Source organism: Haliotis asinina, chromosome 4 (genome assembly GCF_037392515.1).
Source record: "Haliotis asinina isolate JCU_RB_2024 chromosome 4, JCU_Hal_asi_v2, whole genome shotgun sequence".
NCBI lineage: Eukaryota > Metazoa > Mollusca > Gastropoda > Lepetellida > Haliotidae > Haliotis > Haliotis asinina.
In genome coordinates, this window is record NC_090283.1 from 71,789,868 (window position 1) to 71,816,330 (window position 26,463).

General features: G+C 43.1%; 1 pseudogene; it reads left to right on the plus strand.

Moving 5' to 3' along the window:
- Positions 1-15,442: 15,442 nt before the first annotated feature.
- Positions 15,443-16,592, plus strand: LOC137281141 (uncharacterized; annotated as a pseudogene).
- The last annotated feature ends 9,871 nt before the right edge of the window (positions 16,593-26,463 follow it).

Genomic DNA, 26,463 nt, shown 5'->3' on the forward strand with positions numbered 1-26,463 from the left:
TTAAAGGTAATTTGATTATGATTTAATAAGATCTGTCACCACCACCACCACCAAGGACACCACCGCCACCAACAGCAACGTTACTTAAGGGATACAATGGTTTAGAACATTTCAAGTTTGCCATCCCCTCTAATGCAGTTGTTGTGGGTCCTACTGGCAGTGGTAAATCTATGTTTGTTTACAACCTTCTCATGCAAGGATGTATACAGCCAGCACCTAATCACATTATCTGGTGCTATACTCAATGGCAGCCCCTGTACCAGGTGATCTGTGAACAGTTACCCCATGTGATGTTTGTGAAAGGAATTCCTTACAATGTACTTGACGACACCTACTTGGATGCAAGAAACAACAACATGATTGTGTTGGATGACTTGATGTCTGAAGCCAAGGATGACAAACGTGTCAGTCAGCTATTTACCCGAACCTCTCATCACAAAAATGTCATTATCTTCTTGCTGCTACAAAATCTGTTTCCACGAGGGAAAGAGTCACGTGACATTGCTCTGAATTCGCACAACGTGACCCTTTTTAATTCGCCAGTGGATAGACTTCAGGTTCAACTGTTTGCTAGACGCATTTTCCCAAACAATGTGGATAGGTTTTTGTCAGCCTATGAGACAGCTGTCCAAAGACCGTATGGCAATCTGACACTTGATCTACGACCCACTACTCTTGAATCAGAACGACTACAACCAAATATACTATCAAAAGATGACAGAGGACCATCTCAAATGGAGAGTAAAGGACCGCCAGTATCGAGACAGTTTGAGACTTTCAGCAAGAGTATAAAAGAGGAGCCAAATGAGTTCTTGAATCAGTTTACAGCAGACACTCCAAAGGTGAACATCTCTGACCCTGTTGATACTAACAGCCTTGAAGACGAGAGCATGCCCTCCTGTGACGAGTGTGGGATTGTATTTTGGTTACGGAATGAAATTGTAATCTTATGCCAGCCCTTTTTACACTCATGCTAAAGTATGAATTCATGTTGTATAGTTCATATGCACACATCATATGTATTTTTTAGATTTAACATTAGCAGCATAACTTAAAGAATAAACAAGAAGCAGTATTTTACCCCTTCCCGTTAGCAATGTTATCGTCATTTATAGTTCAGACATGTCTCACCATGTGTAACCTGTTCAAACCAGACAATCGTACACCACTTCAGATTAATATTATTAAGTAATCTAACACTAATGAGTGAGTCACGTCATAATGAGAGTACCCTTAGTCACTGGGAGCTGGTTTTCAGTAACTCTATTCAAAGATGCATTGCGAACATCAGAGACCAGGTTCTCGCATCATTTGAACGGGGACGCTCTCTCATTTACCATGACTAACCCATCTCGAAGTGAGCTATGGGAGCGACCTCCATATGAGACATGTACACTTCCGTTATTCTCATACAGTCGGGTTTAGAACCATCAGTCAGCCTCCCTAGCCGGTGCCGACAGATCTTATTAAATCATAATCAAATTACCTTTAAGTAACATGTAGCGATTTCCCTTAAACTATCACTTCATTCATTTACTTCCCGTAAGAATGTTATATAGCAAAATGACCCTGTATGATATCACCTTACTTCAAATAGGAAATACATTTAGTCTGTCTAACACTAATGAGTGAGTCACGTCATAATGAGAATTCCCTTAGTCACTGAGAGCTGGTTTCAGTAACTCTATTCAAGATGTATTGCGAACATCAGAGACCAGGTTCTCGCATCTTTTGAATGGGGACACTTTCTCATTTACCATGACTTACTCAATTCGAAGTGAGCAGGGAGCGACCTCCATATGAGACATGTACACTTCCATTATTCTCATACAGTCGGGTTTAGAACCATCAGTCAGCCTCCCTAGCCGGTGAATGAACAAGAAATAATTCTCACCCACGAGCAATATATAGTACCTAGTGGGGATGTATAACTTAAAACAGATAAATACATCAGTTTTAAAGCAAAGGAGATAATTCATTCATACCAAGCTTTAACACTACACCTGTCTTTCGCTAACGGTAGAAGAGAAGCTGTGACCGGCACAAAGTATCTGTCTCCCGAGAGCTTGTGAAAAACGCGGACTTCTTGAGCGGTGTCAGCTAATGAAATGACAAACAAGACAGGTTTTCTGATGCAGTGTCAGCGCAGCGCGTTCTCTTCTCACGTCCTGTTCGGTCGCTCGTCTTCTGCTGGAGTGATTTGAAATTAGTAAAACCTTTCACAAAAGTCAGCGAAGGGAGGGTTCATTTCCACCGGGGGGTTAGCGAGGTGGCATTCATTCATAGTTTAAGCCTACTCACGTTAAATGGGTCAGTGAATCACCCCTTTATCATTAACTCGACCAACCGTTACCCAAAGCCCCGCGCTGTGGACCCAGTGGAATGCATTGTAAGAGATATCTGGATAACACGTTATGATAATACTTCACAGCTGTTTGTTGGTGAAATCATCGAGTAACCATATAGTTGACATATCGCTGTAGAGGGGTGCGAGAGTTTGTCGCCTCTCTGTCTCTCTGTATATCGGTTTGCGGTATACACTGAGTTTGCGTAAAATATTCTCAATGTTTAATAAGTTTTGTAATTTAGTGTGTGAAGTCATGTATGTGTATCGCAGCTTAGTTTATCGTGGACTGATGACAAAGCAATGTGAGCTAGCTGTAAGTGAAAGGGTGTGGGCGGTAAGTTTGAAATACATATACATCTTCAACATGTCTCAACCTGTCTAAACCAGATGATCACTCCTTGATTTCAAATGCAAACTACTTATTGTGACCTGCTTTTTTAAGCGCACAACGGTTGTGTGTAGTAATAACTGAGGATTCATTTTAACTAATTGTCTTCTGATGTGAATGCCGATGTTTCAATGGCTTAGACAAAAAAACTCACTTATGAAGTCTACGACAATAATTAAATCACAATTTGACTGATTTTGTAATCACATTTGGTTCACCTGCTGTGTACGAGAGGCAAAGCGTAGAGTTATACCATTTTGCCATGACCCTTCATAGCTATTAAACATACACAGGTATGTTAACGTGGCGTGACTGTACACCGAGAATTGCCTGGCCTGATCTAGATTTGTGTGTAAATAACGGACAAGTATATCTATTTTTAGCGTGACAGGCGGGTTTAGTGAATGCAACCGTCAGTCAACCAGTGGCCCGCGCTTTCTTTATCGCGCACCTCTTCTTCAATTGTGTGACGTCATCCAAAACAACGGCACCGTGGTCGGCACCATCATTTTTTGATGTTGAACATACATAGTACTATCATCACCTGTCTACCTAAAACCCGCTTAAATACAGTTAACCTTTTATTACATCCACCTCTTATACCTACTCCCAAGAATAAAACAAAAACGTACTTATTGCTATGCTAATTCTCCCTCTCGCCAATCTATCACAAAATCAATACAATGTCCCCAAAACTGTAAACAATGAGTGGAAAAATTATTTGGTCCTGATACAAGAATAGAGTCGGACGATTGACAATTTCCTACTTAGGGTAGGCTTATAAAGCCAACATCGGGCCATTGACTGGGGAAATTCCACGTTCGACCAATGCGCACACTCCTGGCATCTCGGCCCCTCAAATGGTAGAGCATGGAAGAAGCCTAACATCATCCTGTCTCTCAGGTCCACATAGGAAACAAGCCTCCACAAGCATGACTGCAAAGGTTGGCACTACATCAGCCGCCCACCCAAGTACCTAACATACTCCACCCGCAATTGCATTACTTTCATATACTTTTATCACCTGAGAGTGCTCACAATACTATATTTGACTAAACATTGGTTTGGCTTTACCTTGAGTGCAGGTTGTTTTCGTTCAGATTCTGATGCAGCTTTATCTTTGGTGTTCGTCACTGGACCAGTAGGCAAGTAACCTACTTACAGTTACTGTTATAACATGATTAACATTCAACATAACAGTAGTTTTAGTCGTTCATGTATTCATATTCACTTATTAAAATCTATGTCTAGCTATGATCAGATTCTTATTAGCTTCTCTCTTTCACCAAAACTACATGTTCAAGTGAAACATCACACATTTTTCCTTGAAAGATATCCATATGTATAGCCTTATAAAAGGTCATTGGTGGGAAATTAACTGCAAAAACAATTGGCATTAAAACAAGTGTTCGCCGTAATAGTATATTTATAAAAGATTAAGATGTTGTGATTTTAGGGTTCAGTATTAATGTTCTGGGCCATGAAACATCACAGGAATAGGGTACATTATTGAAACTCTCTATCTTTCAAGGTTCTGAATGCAGTTCACAACTGTCTACAATTACAAAGTATTTGCATGGTATTTGATTTCCTTGAACAATGAAATTGAACAATTTGTCTGCTTTGTATCTGATACAGGTTGCAAATTACTTTCAGCGTTCATTTAAGCACCATTATTACAAAGACCTCACTTGCTTCCGTGGTACAGCCTATTACGAAAGACAGTATCCAACTCACTCACCTCTTACTATATTTTAGTTTTGCAATTTTGGTATTGCTTTGCTTTCTAGTGGACATGTCCATGAATAAATAATGCTTCCAAAAGATACAATTCTCAGTAAAAAATGTATCTAATGATATCACTAAATGTCCATTTGAATGATGGCAATAATTCATTCACATCAGTAATTGTTCACATATATAGCTATGTAGCTAATTGTAGTTAAAGATAATGTGCCATTATTTTGAATTGACAGCTAAGTCAAATTGATTCGAAGAGACAGTTGCAGTGGATTCACTCCCAGGAGAGAGTGAGTGAGTGAGTTAATATTTAACGTCACATCGGCAATATCTCAGCCATATCGTGACGAGAACATTTAATACTGAGATGAAGTATATATATCTATTATAAAACCTGTCAACGAAGGACAGTAAAACAGCTAGAATATCACAGATGAGAATATAAAACTAGTAACTATACCTAAAACAATTTATCTATAAAGGACACTACAAGATAAAAATGGGCTATAGAATGCTAACAACTGAAAGTAGATCACCATACTAAGGACCATGGGGACTTACAGTACGTTTGCTACCTGCATGGACCCTAGCTGGATTTACATCATCCCCTCAGCCATCAGCAATTTGGGAAATCTAGCCATGCAAATAAAACGACACTTATGCTACGATTAAAAACGTGAAAGTTTGAATTTACTTTGAATGTTTGTGGACTTGCGTACCCTCTCAGGGGGACAATAGTTTTACAATACTTCAACCCCCTTTGAGGATACAGCCACTAACAAGCACAGTTACCAATTTAAACTTCCAGTAATAAAATATTTATCTATTTACAATTCTGTCAATAAATCTAATTCTTTTAAAAATGCAATGATTAAATGAGAGCTTGTGTTATTAAAAACATCCCTCAGAGTTCGTGAATGAAAATACTGATCCCTGGTGATGGAATACTCAACACAGTCAAGCAGGATATGCTTGACAGTGATTCTTCCATCACAAGGGATACAAAACGGAGGATCCTCACCTTTAAGCAAATATTTATGTGTACATCTTGTGTGGCCAATACGACATCGTCGCATGATGACCTCCTCAAATCTGGACTGACAACCCAAGTAGGTGTAGCCAATATACGGTTTTATTTCATGTAATTTATTGATACCTACTTGAGTGTCCCACTTCTTCTGCATCAGATCACGGATATACGTTCTAATGCTTGCTTTGTAATCTGAATATGGAAGAAGAAGTGGTGTCACAGATTTGTTGAGTGCTGCCTTGGCAGCAAGATCAGCCATCACATTCCCAGAAATACCTACGTGACTGGGTAACCAACAAAAGACGATGTCGTATTGGCCAGTAGCAAGAGTATTATACAGTTCAACCCAGGAGAGAAACAGTAAACGAAGAAACAGGTAACATTTTTAGGAAATCAGGTGCTGCTACATTGAAAATCAAAGATATTTTATGCAATGCATCTGATCACCAAGAGAAGGCATGTAGCTCAACATTGTCATGTGTGTCATCAGAAACTGTATCTGATAATATGACTAAATGTCCATTTGAATGATGGCAGTGGTTCACCGACACACTTTGATAGCTGTCGGAGGTGTGGCCTCCGTGTCATTCATTCCGGGTCACGTGACTTCCGGAATGTCCCTTGTACGTTATCTGGATCCAGTTCTAGTTGCTGCAAGTTCATACAAAGTTTGTTGTACAGTTAATTCACTTAACAGCCCGGGGGTCTCGACTAAGACTGCCACACAGCATTGCAAGACTGCTACAACCACTAGGACACATGTGGACAAGCAAGCTATACATCGCAAGTGACAGTCCATATGACAGTCAGTATCGTGTCCAGACTGTGTATTTTCAGTTTGGTGCTTATTAAATAAAACCGTTATTGGAACTTTATCAACTTGTTGCGTGATCCTTCTGCATTTCTCCAGCTTCGTCATTCACTATCGGTTAGGTCCTTGTGATATATTTTCACTGAACTTCGTCTCCGGTATTTGTTCTGTCACGTTTTGTGACTGTTGGCAGCATCCATTTTTATTTTTGTAGTTTGTCTACTAGTATATTTCGATTAGTCCCTGGCCCTTCCGTTACAATATCAGTAGACTTTTGGGCACCACATACATATTGTCAGTAGACCTTTGGGCAACACATCAACCATATCGTCAGTAGACCTTTGGGCAACAACTCATACACATTATCATTAGTCATTTGGGCAACACATAGATATTATCAGTAGACCTTTGGACAAACCATACAATTTATCAGTAGAACTTTGGGCAACATATGCATATTATCAGTAGACCTTTGGGCAACACATACATATTACCAGTAGACCTTTGGGCAGCACATACATATATTATCAGGATACCTTTGGGCAACACCTGATAGACATTATCAGTAGACCTTAGGGCACCAGATACATATTATCTGTAGACCTTTGAGAAACACATTCATATTATCAGTAAACCCTTGGACAAAACATACATTTTATCAGTAGGCCTTAGGGCAACACGTCATACATTTTACCAGTAGACCCTTTGGCAACATATACATATTATCAGTAGACTTTTCGGCAACACATACATACATTGTCAGTAGACCTTACGGCAACACGTCAGTAGACTTTTGGGCAACAGGTACTTTTTATCAGTAGACCTTTGAGCAACACGTATATATCAGTAGATATTTGGGCAACAGACATATATTATGAGTATCAATAGACCTTTGGGCAACACATATATATTATCTGAAGACCTTTTTTGGACAACAAATACATATATTGTCAGCAGACATTTGGGCAACACCTCATACACATTATCAGTAGACCTTAGGGCAACACGTCATACATATTTTCAGTAGACCTTTGGGCAACACCTACATATTATCAGCTGACCTTTGGGGAACACATACAAAATTTTAGTAGACCTTTGGGGAACAAGTACATAATATCAGTACACCTTTGGGGAACAAATACGTATTACCACCTCATTCATAAGTAACATATTATCGGTATTGCGTTGGTACGTATTTCGTGTGTGTGTGTGCGTGCGTGCCGTTGGGTGTGGTAATTTCGTATTCTCCAGACTTTTAATCCTTTTTCTTCATTATTCATTCTTTGATTTAATATGTAACAATCCTCACATTGATGAAGTGATTTTTAAAATAATCTAGCCCTGGTACGTTTTCCTGCTTGGGATCTCCAGCTGCACTTGATGTGTCTAGGTGCATGGAATTACCAGACAGCGTCGTATATTATAAGTTGTTTCTTGGTCACAGGGCCAGCATGGGCTGATGTACCCTCGATGTCTGTTTATGTTCACTGAAACGCCTGGGAGCAACGTATTTATCATTCCCAACACCAGAATGTTTACTGCATGTTTGTGTGTGATACTGTATGAATGTGCATAAGTATACTTGTATTTGTATAGGCATTACAAGTATGTGGATACTATTGTAAGTATGCAGCTATTATTGAATGTAGGTATGCAGGTATGTATGTATGTATGTATGTATGTATGTATGTATGTATGTATGTATGTATGTATGTATGTATGTATGTATGTATGTATGTATGAGTGAGTGAGTATAGCTTTACGCCGCACTCATGATCAGCAATATTCCAGCTATATGGCGGCGGCCTGTAAATAATCGAGTCAGGACCGGACAATCCAGTGAACAATAACATGAGCATCGATCTGCGCAAATTGAGAACCGATGCCATGTGTGAAACAAGTCAGCGAGCCTGACCACCTGATCCCGTTAGTCGACTCTTACGAGAAGCATAGTCGCCTGTTATGGCAAGCATGGGTTGCTGAAGGCCTATTCTAACTCAGGACGTCCACGGGTCTATATATATATATATATATATATATATATATGTCTGTCTGTCTGTCTGTATGTATGTATGTATGTATTATTGTATGTAGGTAGTTATCATTGTACGAGGGTTGGCTGAAAAATTCTAAGCCTCACTGTGAAAAATAGTTACAAAGTCCACGTTTGTAATTTATTTTTCTACATAGTCCTCATCCAAGTTCACACACTTTTGCCAGCGATGCTGCAAGACCCGAATCCCGGTCAGGAAGAAATCTTCTTCAGCTACCCTAAAAAAAATCAGTCACAGCGGAAATGACGTCATCATTACTTGCAAAATGGCGACCGGCGAGTTCCTTTTTCATTTTGGGGAACAGGTGGAAGTCAGAAGGAGCCAAATCAGGTGAATAAGGAGGATGGTCAATGAGTTCAAAGCTACAATCGCGGATTGTTGACATGGCCACCACCGATTTGTGAACAGGCGCATTGTCTTGGTGGAAGAGGACACCTTCAGCGATCATCCCTCGTCGTTTGGCTTTGATTGCTTCTCGCAACTGGTTCAGTAGATCAGCATAGTATCTGCCGTTGATAGTTTGACCTTTTTCAAGATAATCAATGAGCGGAATACCCCTGGAATCCCAAAAGACTGATGCCATCACCTTTCCAGCTGAAGGAACAGACTTGGCTTTCTTCGGAGCTGGTGAATCAGGATGCTTCCACTGTTTTGACTGTAGTTTTGTTTCTGGTTGAAAGTGATGTATCCAGGTCTCATCCATGGTTACAAATCGTGCCACAAAATCATCGGGATCTGCTTCAAAACAACGCAAATTGTCAAGGGACGTCTGGAACCTGACACGTTTCTGTTCTGCTGTCAAGAGCTTTGGCACCCATTTTGCAGAATCTTTCGTCATTCCTAATTCGTTGGTGATAATATGCTCAACCCTCTCATGAGAGATGCCCACTAGAAATATGTCGAGTAGTCAATCGTCGATCATCCATCAACATATCGAGCAATCGCGTGATGTTTTCTGGAGTGGTTGCTGTTGAAAGCCTTCCTGAGCGTGGGTCATCATCAAGGCTTTGTCTGCCACGCTTAAAATCTGAAGCCCACTTCTTTACTGTGGAAAATGAAGGAGCATCATCCCCTAGAGTGGAGACCATGTCAGCATGTATCTGTGTTGGGGACATCCCTTTCCTTTGCAAGTACTTGATGACTGCCCTGTATTCAGTTTTGTCCATTTCTGATGAGTTCAGAGGGTAGGTTTACCAAATGAGCTGTAGTTGAGATAAAACTATTAGTAAGTTTGTAGTTCCTGTGTCTATGATTCACTAAATGATTGTCCTCATTGGTGGCAAACACCTGTCTCTACCTGGTGGGGAAAAGCCACTCAGGCTGAGAACTTTACAGCCAACCCTCGTATGTATATAGGTATGCATGCATTGGTATGTGCATTCTTTGAATGTATAAATCATTGCACATTTGTAGGTATGATTGTATGAAGGTTTACTTGTAAGAATGTAGGTGTCATTGTATATTTGAAGGTATCATTATATGTATTTAGGCACTGTTTGTATGCAGAAACCGTTGCACACTTGTAGGTATGGTAATAGTTGCATGTAGGTAGGTGTCATTGTATGTATGTATATGCGTAGGTATACTTGTTTATGTGTAGGCATTGTTTGCATGCAGGAACCATTGTATGTATGTAGGTATTATTACATGTATGTAGGTAGGTATTATTGCATGTATTGTTGCAGGTAGGTATTATTGGGTTTTTTTGTTGGTATTATTGTAGGTGGGTAAGTATTATTGTATGTACGTATGTTTGCTTGTACCTGTGTACCCACTGTTTGTATGTAGGAACCATCGGACGCTTATTGGTATTATTATACGTATATGCGTCGGTATTGTATGTATATGGGTAGGTATTGTGTTTGTACAAGTAGGCATTGTTAGTATCTAGGAACCACTGTATGCATGTAGATATTATTGTAAGCATGTATTTAGGTATCATTGTATGTATTTGCGTAGGTACGTGTAAATCATTGTTTGTAGGAACCATTGTATGTATGTAGATACAGTATCATTGTATGTATTTTTGTATGCATGTAGGTTTGCTTGTACTTATGTAGGCATTGTTTATACAAAGGATAGATATACTTGTTTATGTGTAGGCATTGTATGTAGGAACCATTGTCTGTATGTAAGTATTATTGTATGTATGTAGGATTAGTTGTATGTAGGTAGGTATCATTGTAAGTACGTAGTTATACATACAATTGTGTAGGCATTGTTTGAGTGCAGAGACCATTGCATGTTTGTAGGTATTATTATATGCACTTTGGTAGCATGTTCTTTGAGTAGGTGATATCGTTAGTATCTTCATAGACATATTTGTATGTACGTAGGTATTATTTGTACGTATGCTCTAATGCATGTAGATATAATTGTACAGTATGGTTCAAAATTATTGAGAATAGCTAAAGCATTTCATATTATTAAACGAGAACAAATCAGATAAAATTGAATGTATTGTGAAAGTGAACTGACCTTTTCATGTTGTGTAGGTAACAATTTAATATTTTATCAAGTCTCCTTGAGCTTCACGGCACAGTCTAAGACGGGTAGGCATACTTCCTATCAGAGAGGTTAGTGTCTCGTGAGTTATGCTGTCCCAGTATCGGACCACTTCTCTCTTCATGTCTTCAATTTTTGTCAACCCCTTTTGATTCACACATTCCTTCATCATCCCCCAAATGTTCTCAATGCGATTTAAGTCAGGACTATATGCAGGAAATGGTAATGCAGTCACATTTTTCTCCTGAAACCACTGCTTGGCATGTTTTGCGGTGTGTTTAGGATCATTATCTTGCTGCAAAATCCAGTCATTTCCATAAAACACATGTGCACTTGGAAGGAGAAAATTATCTAATATGTTAGTGTAGCGTTGACTTGTCAGATTTCCCTCAAACACACACAGCGGGGTCGTTCCTAATAAGGATATCCCTCCCCATACATGAAACTTTGGGCTGTATTTAGGTCGTCGATACAACGGTGCTGACGCAGACTTTGTCCATATTTTCACATTATTGGGATATACCCATATTGAGCTTTCATCAGTAAAAATCACATTTTTCCAGTCAAAGTTTTCATGTGCCAAACACCACTCAACACGCCTGTCTTTATGTTCTTGTTTCATGGGAGGAGAAGGAATTCCAGTCTTTTTCTCCCATCCAAGATCAATCAAATTTCTTCTAACTGTAGATTTTGATACAACTGTTGATCCCCTTTCTATCATTTCATACCTGATGTTGGAGATGCTTGCCCTTTGCTTTTTAGACGCTAAAATTCCCAGCCGGACGCGATCTGAGAAGTCCAATTTTCTGGGTCTCCCTGCTCCTTTCTGGTGCCCAAAATCCTTTCCCTCTTTAAAATTCTTCCTAATCCTATACACAGTAGAAAGAGGAGTTCCTGTTCTCTCTGCCAATGTATTTACATCATCAATTCCTTGATTACACAACTCAAAAATCAACCTTCTTTTATCTTCAGCAGACATTGTTGACAGTGCTGAGGAAAATGACGTCTGCTACAAATTCAGGGGAGGTAACTCTAATTGTACTATACTCAGTAGGCCAAGATGAGTTACCTCCCTTATACCATTACTTAGTTTTAAGTATCAGTGAATCAGTTGAGGTGTTAGGATAGCTCAAAGTAAGAAGAAAAATTCTCAATAATTATGAACCAGACTATATGTAGGTAGGTAGGTGTATTTTTTATATATGCAGTGGTCTCCGGATGTAGTTTTCTGTGTATATATGAATTTGACCGGTATACGTCCAGTTGTTAGCGACTTTGCGAAACTCGTGAAATGCATACCGGATTTATGTCTCGACATTCGTAAAATACTTATCGCATTTATGTGACACTTATGAAATTCCTGTCGCATTTATCTCCTTAAACACGTGAAATCCTTGTCGATTTACCTCCCGAAGCGCTTGAATTCCTATTGCATTTACGTTCCGTATTTATCTCGCGAAACAGGTGAATTTTCTATGCGTTTCTCAGAGTAAGACACTGATGGAAGTTAATATAATTGTTTCGTAAATTGGGTATTTAACGATATTGTCTGTGGTGTCGTGCTTATTTCTTATGTTCTAAATAAATTACAGTTGTTTTTTCTTTTTGTATTCCTTTTTTTTGGAGTTAGATAGACAAAAAAGCATGTGCACTATTTCTAGTGTGCCAGTATGACAGTAAGTGTGATCATACATGACGGGCCATCGCTAATTCATTTGTTCAGCCCGTGTACATTTTCATGACCTGAAATGTATCAGTGTGTATGTACGTGTATCATTAGCATGGCATCAATATATGTAAGTACGTTGGGCGACATGCACACCTACATTACATACGCCACCATTGGGCGAGATGCACACCTATATTACATACGCCACCATTGGGCGAGATGCACACCTATATTACATACGCCACCATTGGGCGACATGCACACCTATATTACATACGCCACCATTGGGCGAGATGCACACGTACATTACATACGCCACCATTGGGCGAGATGCACACCTATATTACATACGCCACCATTGGGCGAGATGCACACGTACATTACATACGCCACCATTGGGCGAGATGCACACGTACATTACATACGCCACCATTGGGCGAGATGCACACCTATATTACATACGCCACCATTGGGCGAGATGCACACGTACATTACATACGCCACCATTGGGCGAGATGCACACGTACATTACATAAGCGACCATTGGGCGAGATGCACACCTATATTACATACGCCACCACTGGGCGAGATGCACACCTATATTACATACGCCACCATTGGGCGAGATGCACACCTATATTACATACGCCACCATTGGGCGAGATGCACACCTATGTTACATACGCCACCATTGGGCGAGATGCACACCTATATTACATACGCCAACATTGGGCGACATGCACACCTATATTACATACGCCACCATTGGGCGAGATGCACACCTATATTACATACGCCACCATTGGGCGAGATGCACACCTATATTACATACGCCACCATTGGGCGAGATGCACACGTACATTACATACGCCACCATTGGGCGAGATGCACACGTACATTACATACGCCATCATTGGGCGAGATGCACACGTACATTACATACGCCACCATTGGGCGAGATGCACACGTACATTACATACGCCACCATTGGGCGAGATGCACACCTATATTACATACGCCACCATTGGGCGAGATGCACACGTACATTACATACGCCACCATTGGGCGAGATGCACACGTACATTACATACGCCACCATTGGGCAAGATGCACACCTATATTACATACGCCACCATTGGGCGAGATGCACACCTATATTACATACGCCACCATTGGGCGAGATGCACACGTACATTACATACGCCACCATTGGGCGAGATGCACACCTATATTACATACGCCACCATTGGGCGAGATGCACACCTATATCACATACGCCACCATTGGGCGAGATGCACACCTATATTACATACGCCACCATTGGGCGAGATGCACACGTACATTACATACGCCACCATTGGGCGAGATGCACACGTACATTACATACGCCACCATTGGGCGAGATGCACACCTATATTACATACGCCACCATTGGGCGAGATGCACACGTACATTACATACGCCACCATTGGGCGAGATGCACACGTACATTATAAGCGACCATTGGGCGAGATGCACACCTATATTACATACGCCACCACTGGGCGAGATGCACACCTATGTTACATACGCCACCATTGGGCGAGATGCACACCTATATTACATACGCCACCATTGGGCGACATGCACACCTATATTACATACGCCACCATTGGGCGAGATGCACACCTATATTACATACGCCACCATTGGGCGAGATGCACACCTATATTACATACGCCACCATTGGGCGAGATGCACACGTACATTACATACGCCACCATTGGGCGAGATGCACACGTACATTACATACGCCACCATTGGGCGAGATGCACACGTACATTACATACGCCACCATTGGGCGAGATGCACACGTACATTACATACGCCACCATTGGGCGAGATGCACACCTATATTACATACGCCACCATTGGGCGAGATGCACACCTATATTACATACGCCACCATTGGGCGAGATGCACACGTACATTACATACGCCACCATTGGGCGAGATGCACACGTACATTACATACGCCACCATTGGGCAAGATGCACACCTATATTACATACGCCACCATTGGGCGAGATGCACACCTATATTACATACGCCACCATTGGGCGAGATGCACACGTACATTACATACGCCACCATTGGGCGAGATGCACACCTATATTACATACGCCACCATTGGGCGAGATGCACACGTACATTACATACGCCACCATTGGGCGAGATGCACACGTACATTACATACGCCACCATTGGGCGAGATGCACACGTACATTACATAAGCGGCCATTGGGCGACATATGTTAACATCCTTAAGGGCGACAGTCGCCTGAAGGTCGAATATATCCTGCCGTCTACTTTTTTCGACGTTCTCCTATTTTCGACGGTCGTATTTATCGCGCTATTGTACGAGAGCAAGAGCGAGGTCAGAGGTCACCGGAGTTGCAAACATCAACATCGGACCTCCGCCACTCCCACACCGACTGGCTTCAAATATGGAAATCCGTAAGGTACTTACAACAAAAACTACTCACCAAATAACATTTTTCACCAAGATCACTTATGTCCAAAAAATTCTAACTTCTAATGTAAAAATTGAAGGTTTCACTTTTCACATATTAGTATCAAAACAAGTCGTCTGCATATCTCGTGTATTTCCAAAAATAGCAACACACTTCCTAATGACGTCATTCGCTGATCAGAAAAAAAAGTATGGAAGCTGAAAAGGGTCATCACTTGCGGCAAAAATTACGATATTGGGTTAAAAGAGACGATGTAATTTTCTTCCCGACTCTTAAGAGGGTTAAATATGACGTTATAGACTTTATGTACAAGCAATAAACGGTACTTTTTCAGCAAATCACTTCATCTAGAGGGTCATACAGAAAGGGCTATACGGAGGATGACTTACAGAACGCTTACACTCTTGTACTTGAAGAAAACATACCTGTCCAACAGGCTGCAATTCGCTGGGGTGTTCCCATCACAACTTTGAAAGATCGTGTTAGAGGCAGGATCCACATTGATACAATAAAATCTGGAAATTCAACCCTTTTTTCACAAGAAGAGGAGTCATTGCTTGTATCCCACATCCGGGTAATGAGTGATATTGGCTACGGCTACACTCATCAGGAAACCATCAACAGATTACGCCCACCACCTTGGCCACAGAAACAGAACTACACCGCTGAGTTTGCGATGGCTGTATGGTTTTCTATCACGCTGGCCCGAGATACGTGTGCAAAAGCCAAGAAAGCTGGAATACGCTAGAGCCAGATCTGCCACTCATCAATCAGTTGACAATTACTTTTTAGAGCTGGAGAAAATTATGACAAGATACAGCTTCCAAGACCGTCCCCAGGATATCTTTAACATCGACGAGAAAGGGTTACAGACTGATATTACGCCACCTAAGGTTGTGTCTTCGTCCAATTTCAAACCCCATGCAGTGACCTCATGCAAATCAAAAACCGTAACCTTAATCGGCGCAATCAGTGCTACTGGAAACTCCATTCCTCCGTATTTCATCTTTCCCGGTCAGCGTATGAGAGAGGAGTTGTTGGCGGGAGCGTCCCCAGGTGTTGATGGGACTGTGTCTGAGACGGGATGGTCCAACACGGACAGTTTCAAGACTTTCATGGAGTCCCATTTTGTAAAACATGTGGCAGGTGGCAATGTAAATTCACCTCTACTTGTTTTATACGATGGACATAAGAGTCACGTCTCTCTCGGCCTTATCCAGTGGGCAAAAGCACACAACATTGTTTTGCCGCCACACACCAGTCACCTATTACAGCCCCTTGATATTGGTTGTTACGGGCCCGTCGAAGCAGGATGGACGTCGGCATGTCACATGCACAGATTTCTGAGGGAATCTGGTGGAAAGGCCATTACAAGATACGATGTTTGCAAGGTACTCACTTCTACGTTGACACCTCACAACATCATATCGTCTTTCCGACGTTCAGGCATCTTCCCGTTCGACCCTGACGTTGTGACTGACGAAGCTGTCGCCCCTTCCCTCACATTCACGCCTACGAAAGTCTCCCATCACTGATGACGACGTCACTAGCAAACTCGTACAACATCACAAAGAACAAAACAAAAAGAAAACAAGCAAGGCAACTGGGGACAGTCTTCCATCAGAACAAGGCAAAATGACAGATCGGACACACAGCAACGAAAACAGGAAAGGTAACAGCAAGGCTAACAAATGTAAAGGGAAGAACATCGTACGTAATATTCCATCATCGGACGAAAGTGACACTGACCACTCAACCGACACTGAAGATGATAAGTGTTGTGTTTGTGGCAAATTCACGCCAGGCGATTTGAGGAACTGTGCCAGTTGACATTTGTCAAATGGGCCGAGTGTGTTACATGTGGACACTGGGTGCACTTCAAGTTCTGCACGTCCGTTGCAAGTGTAAGAAGACACCCAGATTGTATCACCTATTGCAGCACGGCTCCCTTGGGAGCTGCATTCGCCGCCTTACACGCGCATCCTGCACGTCATTGGATAGCGGGACCCTTGCGCGTCACGTAGAATTTTTCCGTTTCTTTTTTGGCAAATTTATAGCCCAGCAATTAAGGTTTCCGTGATTTTAGGCCTTCTGAATTTCTTCCACAGGAGTCTCGGTGGAAGACTTTTCTTCCACCCAGCCTCCGGTGGAAGTCGCTCGCGCCATTGTATTTTGGAAGCCTTTTACTTTGTGATATCTATGCATGTTATACATGGTTGGAAACCCGATCCAACGCTCTCTCCAAAAATGCAAACGTGATTCTAATGGTGCCCCTGGTAACCAGTCCAGATTGAATCTCCGACATGATGGTTTGTGTAATTTTGTTGAACTTCAATTCTTCTATATCACAGTAGTCATCATGCCACCATAGTCCGGTCATGATCTAATGGCAACCACTCTTACGATTCACCTTAGAAAATGCATTTCTATACTGCGTTTGAAAGCCAGTTAAAGCGTGTGTCAGACAGTGTATAAAACGCACACGTTGCGCATTTAGTGGTGGAGCTACATGGGTTTTCATGTGCGAAATGCAACAAATACCGCAGGTGATATAGATTGGCGGAATTTACATAAATCTGTTCACCGGCTATACCGGCGTCGTTAATATTTACAACTACAAAGCATTTGCAAGGGGATTCATGTGGGATTCTGGAAATGTGCAACATGCTGGTGTGCAACATTAGACATTCGCTCTACACAGGAATCAATATACGTGACAGAGCTAAAGTTGCAACGAACTGGAATAAAGCCATAGAAGCAACGCCTGTGGTCTTAATATATAAACTTTTACGGTGGTGGAAAGCCCTTGAAAGTGCGGTTCTGCCAAGGTGTAATGTGCATTCGAGTCGCGTCTGAGAGTCAAGCAATGCGCGCCATTATGTAAATGCATTTGCGCCAATGGCGGGTAAAGTAGTCGGGGATCCGGCGCTCGTCTCCCGTCAGTGTTACGGCAGCTATAATTTCACGATCCACCATCCAAAATTTAATGTTTAACATGCATCTGAAAGCCCTTGAAAGTGCGGCTCTGCCAAATTATAACGGGCGTTCGAGCAACATGAGATAATCAGGCAATGCGCGTCATTACGTAACTGTTCTTGTGCGACTGGTAGGTAAAAACGGAGATCTGGCGCGTACCTTCCGCCAGCTATTATTTCATTATCCTTCATCCAAAATGAAAGATTTAAAATGCATCGGAAAGCCCTTGAAAGTGCGGTTGTGCCAAGGTGTGACGTATATTCGTGTCACCTCAGACAGTCAAGCCATGCGCGTCATTATGCAACTGCTGATGGCGGTTAAAGTCGGGGGTCTGGCGCACGTCTCCCGTCAGTGTTACGGCACCTATAATTTCACGATCAATCATCCAACATTTAATGTTTCAAACGCACCTGAAAGCCCTTGAAAGTGCGTCTATGCCAGGTTATAATATGCATTCAAGGAACGTCTTTTAATCAAGGAATGCGCGGCATTATGTAACTGTACTTGTGCGTGTGGCTGGTAGAATTGGGGATCTGGCGCGCATCTTTCCTCAGCTGTTACTTCAGCATCAGAAACCAATGGTGTAAAAGGGGTCGGTAATACCTTGACAATGTGGATGTGCCAAGGTATACTGTGCATTCGAATAAACGTTCCCTTATGTAACGACGCGCATCAAACAGACAAGATGGCGCCATGCTCTGACAACTGTAACTTATCACAAAGGCCGCCTCTGTCTGGCCACTTAGTTACTGAGTTGCGTTCGCAACTCCTTATCATCATTATTTTCATAACTTCTTTCAGATCTGTCCGCATGGACTGATTGTATATACTACGAGTACACGTTCTTCTCTACCTTCCTGTAAACTTAATTACTACGTGATTAGCTGCATATCACTCGTCTGTGTTCACATCTTCGTACCCTGGAGATGCTATTTATCAGCAATTGTAATTTCGTCACCTGCCTTGCTCTCTTATGGTTATAATCACTCAGCTTGGGTCACTTCCTTTTGACATGCCGCTACTTTGTGATTTTAAACCTCGTCGCCCCACTGACTTCAACTTTGCGTATAAAATTCCTTTGGCATGTGCAATTCACACCTTTTGGCATGCTCTTGCCCCTCCAAATGGACATCACGCATGGAATGGAGATGGACAATTTCCAGTTTCCTCCTCCCCCGTAGAAACATCCGGCTTGGCCACGTGAACTTCATCTAAACCATCCCATTGGTTGTCTGACCGCGACATGGTAATATAAGGGAATGCATGTCACTGCAATTTCATCATCACAGACCAAGTGTCTTAGTGGATCACTACCAGTCAGCGCTGGCAATCACCATTGGCAAGTGAACTTTACTTTTATTTCTTCTCGTTTGTTCTTAATTTCTGCATTTTTCAGTCATTTACGTTGCTCACTTTATCAAACTGATACTCAACATTACTAGGTTTATTCCCTAAATAGACATATCGTATAAGCAGTTTATTTCTTAATTTGTTCAAGACTGTGACATCCAGACCAATCATTCCCAGAAAGTAAGTGTCCCAGCACTATCATCAAGTATGCCTTCCACAAACATTTCGGTCGTTTGTCAAAAGTGTAAAACATATTACAAAGGCATCGCGCATTTAAAGCAATGTTATCCTGGTAGCTCTACTCCTGGTCTACACGCCATACACGCCCAAAATCGCCGCCGTAGCGAGTCCTATACTGCTACACAGCTGGTGTCAATGTCGGCTCTACTGGCATTTTGTGGCACATACAGTGTCAACAAAAATCAAATCCCTGATTACATCAGGGTACTTAAACACTTTGGCCACACAATTCAAGGAGAGGACGCATCTGCAGCCTCTCCTTCAACTAGTAATCCAATGCCGAGTACCAGTGCTGGTTTAACTGGGTCTACCAGAAGTGGTACTCGGTATAATTACAAACAAAACACAGTCAGGGCTAATCTTACAAACACTGGCTTATACGATAGGTTCCCTGAAAGTGCGCCGACACTTTCAGGGTTTTATCAATATTTAACCAATATTCTTAAAAAAGCAGGGCGTAATGCTGGTGACACGTGTCGCCGCGTTTCTAAGTTTTTCTATTATATCCAAAAACATGTTTTCCCAAATAGTAATATGGCTTGTATCAACTTTGATATATTTGAGCATGTAGATGAAATTCATTATTTTAACACGGTCCTTTCACAAAATGGGGTATCTGCAGGTGGCATTAAAAATTACATGTCAGCTGTCAAATCCTTTCTCAGCTACTGCCAAACGTACGTTCAAATGTCCCCAAGGGTTTTCGATAATTTGCGTAGGTTTACAAGTGCTACGCATTGTTCATATACAGGTGTCTCTAGCCAGTATAAACGCGAAGAGGTCCGTAAATCTGTTACAGAATTCAGAGATGAAACCAAACAACCGCCGCCCATTTCCGTTGTTCAAAAGGGGTACACCGATCCTGCAACCAGACAAGAGGTGAGGGACATCCTGGACCGGGCCAAGGCAGATCAACTTCCATCTGAGGACGATCAGCGCCTGGTGATGCGGTACTTGTCTTGTGGGATAATTCAACTTGGACATGCCCAAAGACCTTCAGTGCCGTCGTGTATGAAGTTGGCAGATTTCAATAAGGCACGGTGTGTTGCCGGGAGGTACCAACTTTCTTTCATGGACCACAAGACGTCCATGAGCTTCCTGGTCACCCTAAGCTTGTCCAAAGAGGATTACGACATGTTCAGGGATTACCGTCAATATGTACGTGGTGACATGCCTGAAGATGCTCTACCGGACAAATCGCCTTTCTTCAGGAGAGTGGACGGCACTGAAGTGGGGAATATGTGTCTCGAGTTGGCCCGCTATCAGAGGACAAGAGGTTTCCTTAAACCCAACTTCGAAAACGAACGGAGGACATTTACGGCCACGGATGTTCGGAAAGCTTTGGAGACTGAAGTGGCAAGGCAGCATCCCGATGATGCTGCAAAACGTAAGATGGCCAGTGACTATCTTGCACATGGCCAAAAGACTGTCAGTAGGTACTACGCTAAGAAGACTCCCTTACAGGCTGCTAGTGAGTGTGCTTTTGTGCAAGATGTTATCCAACAAGCAGCGGGTACATCAAACGCTGAGGAATCTGCATCGGCGTCAGTTCCAACAGATTCCTCCAGCCAGCTCCAGCCCCAGACCCAACCCCTTGAAGGTAGGGGGAAGGGAAAAGGGAAAAGCAAAGGAAAAGGCAAGCTCATAAAGCCCAAAAGGTGAGAAACAAGTAGATGAAAGTGAAAGTAGACCGGAAAGTTGATAAAGCCAAACCCGTAGGATAGAAGTAGTAGGTTATAGCCTGTAATTCCATAACCTTATGTCAGTTTCGACCCATTAGGTTTATACAGCAGTAGTAAAGGGGTTCGCTGTTCGAACTTGCTGTTGTGGGAATGGTGCAGGAAAAGCTACATGACACTAGACCAGAGAGTAGATCAAACCAAAACCGTAGGATAGAAGTAGTAGGTTATAGCCTGTAATTCCATAACCTAATGTCAGTTTCGACCCATTAGGTTTATACAGCAGTAGTAAAGGGGTTCGCTGTTCGAACTTGCTGTTGTGGGAATGGTGCAGGAGAAGAAAAATGGCACTCTTAAATGAGCAACCTCCACGTGGTGAGTGCTGGTTAACACAAATAGCTCATAATGTATTTGGTTCAGTTATACAATTCTTTATGTATCTAATGTGTTATGTCTTTTTCAGATATATTTTTCTATATCCATTCTGCGCTACATAAGTCAAATTTCAAATGCAATGCAATGTTTCGTTCATGTGGTTTCGCAAAAGTCTATTTCATGATATATTTGGTTCAAACATACAATTCTTTATATATCTAACATACTATATCTTTTTCAGCTATATTTTCTTTCTACCAAAGATGCTAGGCATGTCCGTAGGTAATGCCGCTTGTCCGTTCCGTCGCAACGGCGCCGGTAGCGGAAGTAGACTTTCGTTCTAATTTCGTTATCCCTCGTTGGATTTCTAATATCTATGATTCATTTGAAAGGTCTCTTCATGGGGTTTCTGGCGATGCATAACATGCACGTCTGCAATGCTGTGCACAGCTGCAACCGTCTGCATATAGTGCCGCTTTTCTATCCGGCTTGACTTCCGCCGCCGACTCATGTCGACCCCACCAATAACCCCTTATAATATCTCTCTCCTTTCGAAGATCGCTAACATCTACAGTGCATGTGAAAGCCCATGCAAATGGGCTTCAAGACGATGTAAGACAAGCCCATGTGCACTGGCATGGCAAGCTACATACGTCTGCGTGTCATGCCGCGTGTCCCGTGCGTCGCCAACACCATCAGTGCGTTATTTCTTGGTTAATCATGTGTACATGTCTGATGCGACTTTCAGTATCTTATATTCATTAGAAAGAGCATTTCAATTCGCTTCTGGTGGTGTATGGCATGTGCATGTGCGACGTTGAGCAAAGATGCTAGGCATGTCCGTAGGTAATGCCGCTTGTCCGTTCCGTCGAAACGGCGCCGGTAGCGGAAGTAGACTTTCGTTCTAATTTCGTTATCCCTCATTGGATTTCTAATATCTATGATTCATTTGAAAGGTCTCTTCATGGGGTTTCTGGCGATGCATAACATGCACGTCTGCAATGCCGTGCACAGCTGCAACCGTCTGCATATAGTGCCGCTTTTCTATCCGGCTTGACTTCCGCCGCCGACTCATGTCGACCCCACCAATAACCCCTTATAATATCTCTCTCCTTTCGAAGATCGCTAACATCTATAGTGCATGTGAAAGCCCATGCAAATGGGCTTCAAGACGATGTACGACATGCCCATGTGCACTGGCACGTCAAGCTACATACGCCTGCGTGTCATGCCGCGTGTCCCGTGCGTCGCCAACACCATCAGTGCGTTATTTCTTGGTTAATCATGTGTACATGTCTGATGCGACTTTCAGTATCTTATATTCATTAGAAAGAGCATTTCAATTCGCTTCTGGTGGTGTATGGCATGTGCATGTGCGACGTTGAGCAAAGATGCTAGGCATGTCCGTAGGTAATGCCGCTTGTCCGTTCCGTCGCAGCGGCGCCGGTAGCGGAAGTAGACTTTCGTTCTAATTTCGTTATCCCTCATTGGATTTCTAATATCTATGATTCATTTGAAAGGTCTCTTCATGGGGTTTCTGGCGATGTATGACATGCACGTCTGCAATGTTGTGTATAGCTGTCCAGATTTGATGCCGCATGTTAGTTCCGTCGCAAAGGCGCCGGTAGCGGAAGTAGACTTTCGTTCTAATTTCGTTATCCCTCATTGGATTTCTTATATCTATGATTCATTTGAAAGGTCTTTCCATGGGGTTTCTAGCGATGTATAACATGTACGTCTGCAATGTTGTGTATAGCTGTCCGTATGTAATGCCGCATGTTAGTTCCGTCCCAACGGCGCCGGTAGCGGAAGTAGGCTTTCGTCCTAATTTCGTTATCCCTCATTGGATTTCTTATATCTATGATTCATTTGAAAGGCCTTTCCATGGGGTTTCTAGCGATGTATAACATGCACGTCTGCAATGTTGTGTATAGCTGTCCAGATTTGATGCCGCATGTTAGTTCCGTCGCAACGGCGCCGTTAGCGGAAGTAAACTTTCGTTCTAATTTCGTTATCCCTCATTGGATTTGTTATGTCTATGATTCATTTGAAAGGTCTTTCCATGGGGTTTTTAGCGATGTATAACATGCACGTCTGCAATGTTGTGTATAGCTGTCCGCATGTACTGCCGCATGCTATTTCCGTGTCAACGGATCGGTAATCGGAAGTTAATTTCGTTGATAATTTTTATATCGTTTTCTCGTTCCTAAATGTCCATAATGCGTATGAATGCCCTTTCAAATCTGCTTCTAACGACGTATCACATGTACATATACAATGGTTTTTGGAGATTCTACACACGTCCGTATATACCGCCGCTTTTCGCGTCTACGGCCTTTCAATGGCGCATTTGCTCTCGTGTTGCCTTATTGCGTCTTTTTTGCTTCTAACTGCAGCACTCTAGTCTGTAGCATACATTTTTTGGTATCATTAGAAAGCTCTTCTGGTGACGGCAACAATGGTGTAAGCAGATTTCATCTATTCTGAAAATTGTAAAGTATATTGCACAATTTGTTCGAAAAAATAGTCGTTTTTTACTGTACTTTTTAAAAAAATACTATGTAACTTCTTTTCTAAAAGTCAGATGTCAAATTGGATGGTATTGCCAGAAAGCCCATTTAATGGCGGAGGTACATGCAAAATTTCGTTGCTCTATCTTTTCAAATAAAGTAAATCTAAACTTTTTAAAATGTGTACTATCGTCAGGTGAAAGTTTAACTATCCAACGTATTTACGTACTTTTCTACACAAGGGGAACCCGAGCCAGCTTGGCCACTGCTCGGAAAATGCCTACGTTCCCCGGGCACGAACGTAGACGGGACGGGAACGGAACGGCGATGCGGAAATTGCGACGCTGCCCTCTACGTCTGCCCACGGAGGTTGGAAAGTATCAAGGTTGTGCATAGGGGGATAATTCCGACCTCCACCATGATCAAGCACTTGGTTGACGTGGTGGTTAGCGTGAGCAACGGCGCGCGACGTTGTTCATACTATTCATCATTCGTTCTGCCGAAGACGCTCGATCCATAAGCGGCCATGGTGTAGCAAAACGGAAAACTATCGAGTCTTGACAGGGGGCTCAATGGCGAGTTTGCGAGAAGCAGAACGATATGCTGGTGTTGCATAGCAGGCGAGGGGACGATCCCGAGAGGAGAGTCGATGATGGTGAAACGGTAGCTGGCGCAGGCAAACCCGTTCGAGTCTTGATTTGCCCGTGAGCAAGTGTAGACTCTGCTGACTTTTGCCTAGAGATGGGTGATAGTGTCGGAAGCAGATCGACATGCTGGTGTTGCATAGCAGGCGAGGGGACGATCCCGAGAGGAGAGTCGATGATGGTGAAACGGTAGCTGGCACAGGCAAACCCGTTCGAGTCTTGATTTGCCCGTGAGCAAGTGTAGACTCTGCTGACTTTTGCCTAGAGATGGGTGATAGTGTCGGAAGCAGATCGACATGCTGGTGTTGCATAGCAGGCGAGGGGACGATCCCGAGAGGAGAGCCGATGATGGTGAAACGGTAACTGGCGCAGGCAAACCCGTTCGAGTCTTGATTTGCCCGTGAGCAAGTGTAGACTCTGCTGACTTTTGCCTAGAGATGGGTGATAGTGTCGGAAGCAGAGCGACATACTGGTGTTGCATAGGAGGCGAGGGAATGATCCCGAGAGGATAAGCGATGATGGTGACAGGGTAGCTGGCGCAGCGAACCGGTTCGAGTCTTGATTCGCCCGCAAACAAGTGCATACGCCGGTGATTTTACCTAGAAGCAGGCGATGTCTCAGCCACGAAGCAGGCAAAACACTGGTGTTGCACAGAGGTTGAGGGGGCGACCTCGAGACGAGAGGCGATGATGGTGAAACGGTAGCTGGCGCAGGCAAACCCGTTCGAGTCTTGATTTGCCCGTGAGCAAGTGTAGACTCTGCTGACTTTTGCCTAGAGATGGGTGATAGTGTCGGAAGCAGATCGACAGGCTGGTGTTGCATAGCAGGCGAGGGGACGATCCCGAGAGGAGAGTCGATGATGGTGAAACGGTAGCTGGCGCAGGCAAACCCGTTCGAGTCTTGATTTGCCCGTGAGCAAGTGTAGACTCTGCTGACTTTTGCCTAGAGATGGGTGATAGTGTCGGAAGCAGATCGACATGCTGGTGTTGCATAGCAGGCGAGGGGACGATCCCGAGAGGAGAGTCGATGATGGTGAAACGGTAGCTGGTGCAGGCAAACCCGTTCGAGTCTTGATTTGCCCGTGAGCAAGTGTAGACTCTGCTGACTTTTGCCTAGAGATGGGTGATAGTGTCGGAAGCAGAGCGACAGGTTGGTGTTGCATAGCAGGCGAGGGGACGATCCCGAGAGGATAGGCGATGATGGTGACAGGGTAACTGGCACAGCGAACCGGTCCGAGTCTTGATTCGCCCGCAAACAAGTGCATACGCCGGTGATTTTACCTAGAAGCAGGCGATGTCTCAGCCACGAAGCAGGCAAAACACTGGTGTTGCACAGAGGTTGAGGGGGCGACCTCGTGACGAGAGGCGATGATGGTAAAACGGTAGCTGGCGCAGGCAAACCCGTTCGAGTCTTGATTTGCCCGTGAGCAAGTGTAGACTCTGCTGACTTTTGCCTAGAGATGGGTGATAGTGTCGGAAGCAGATCGAAAGGCTGGTGTTGCATAGCAGGCGAGGGGACGATCCCGAGAGGAGAGTCGATGATGGTGAAACGGTAGCTGGCGCAGGCAAACAAGTTCGAGTCTTGATTTGCCCGTGAGCAAGTGTAGACTCTGCTGACTTTTGCCTACAGATG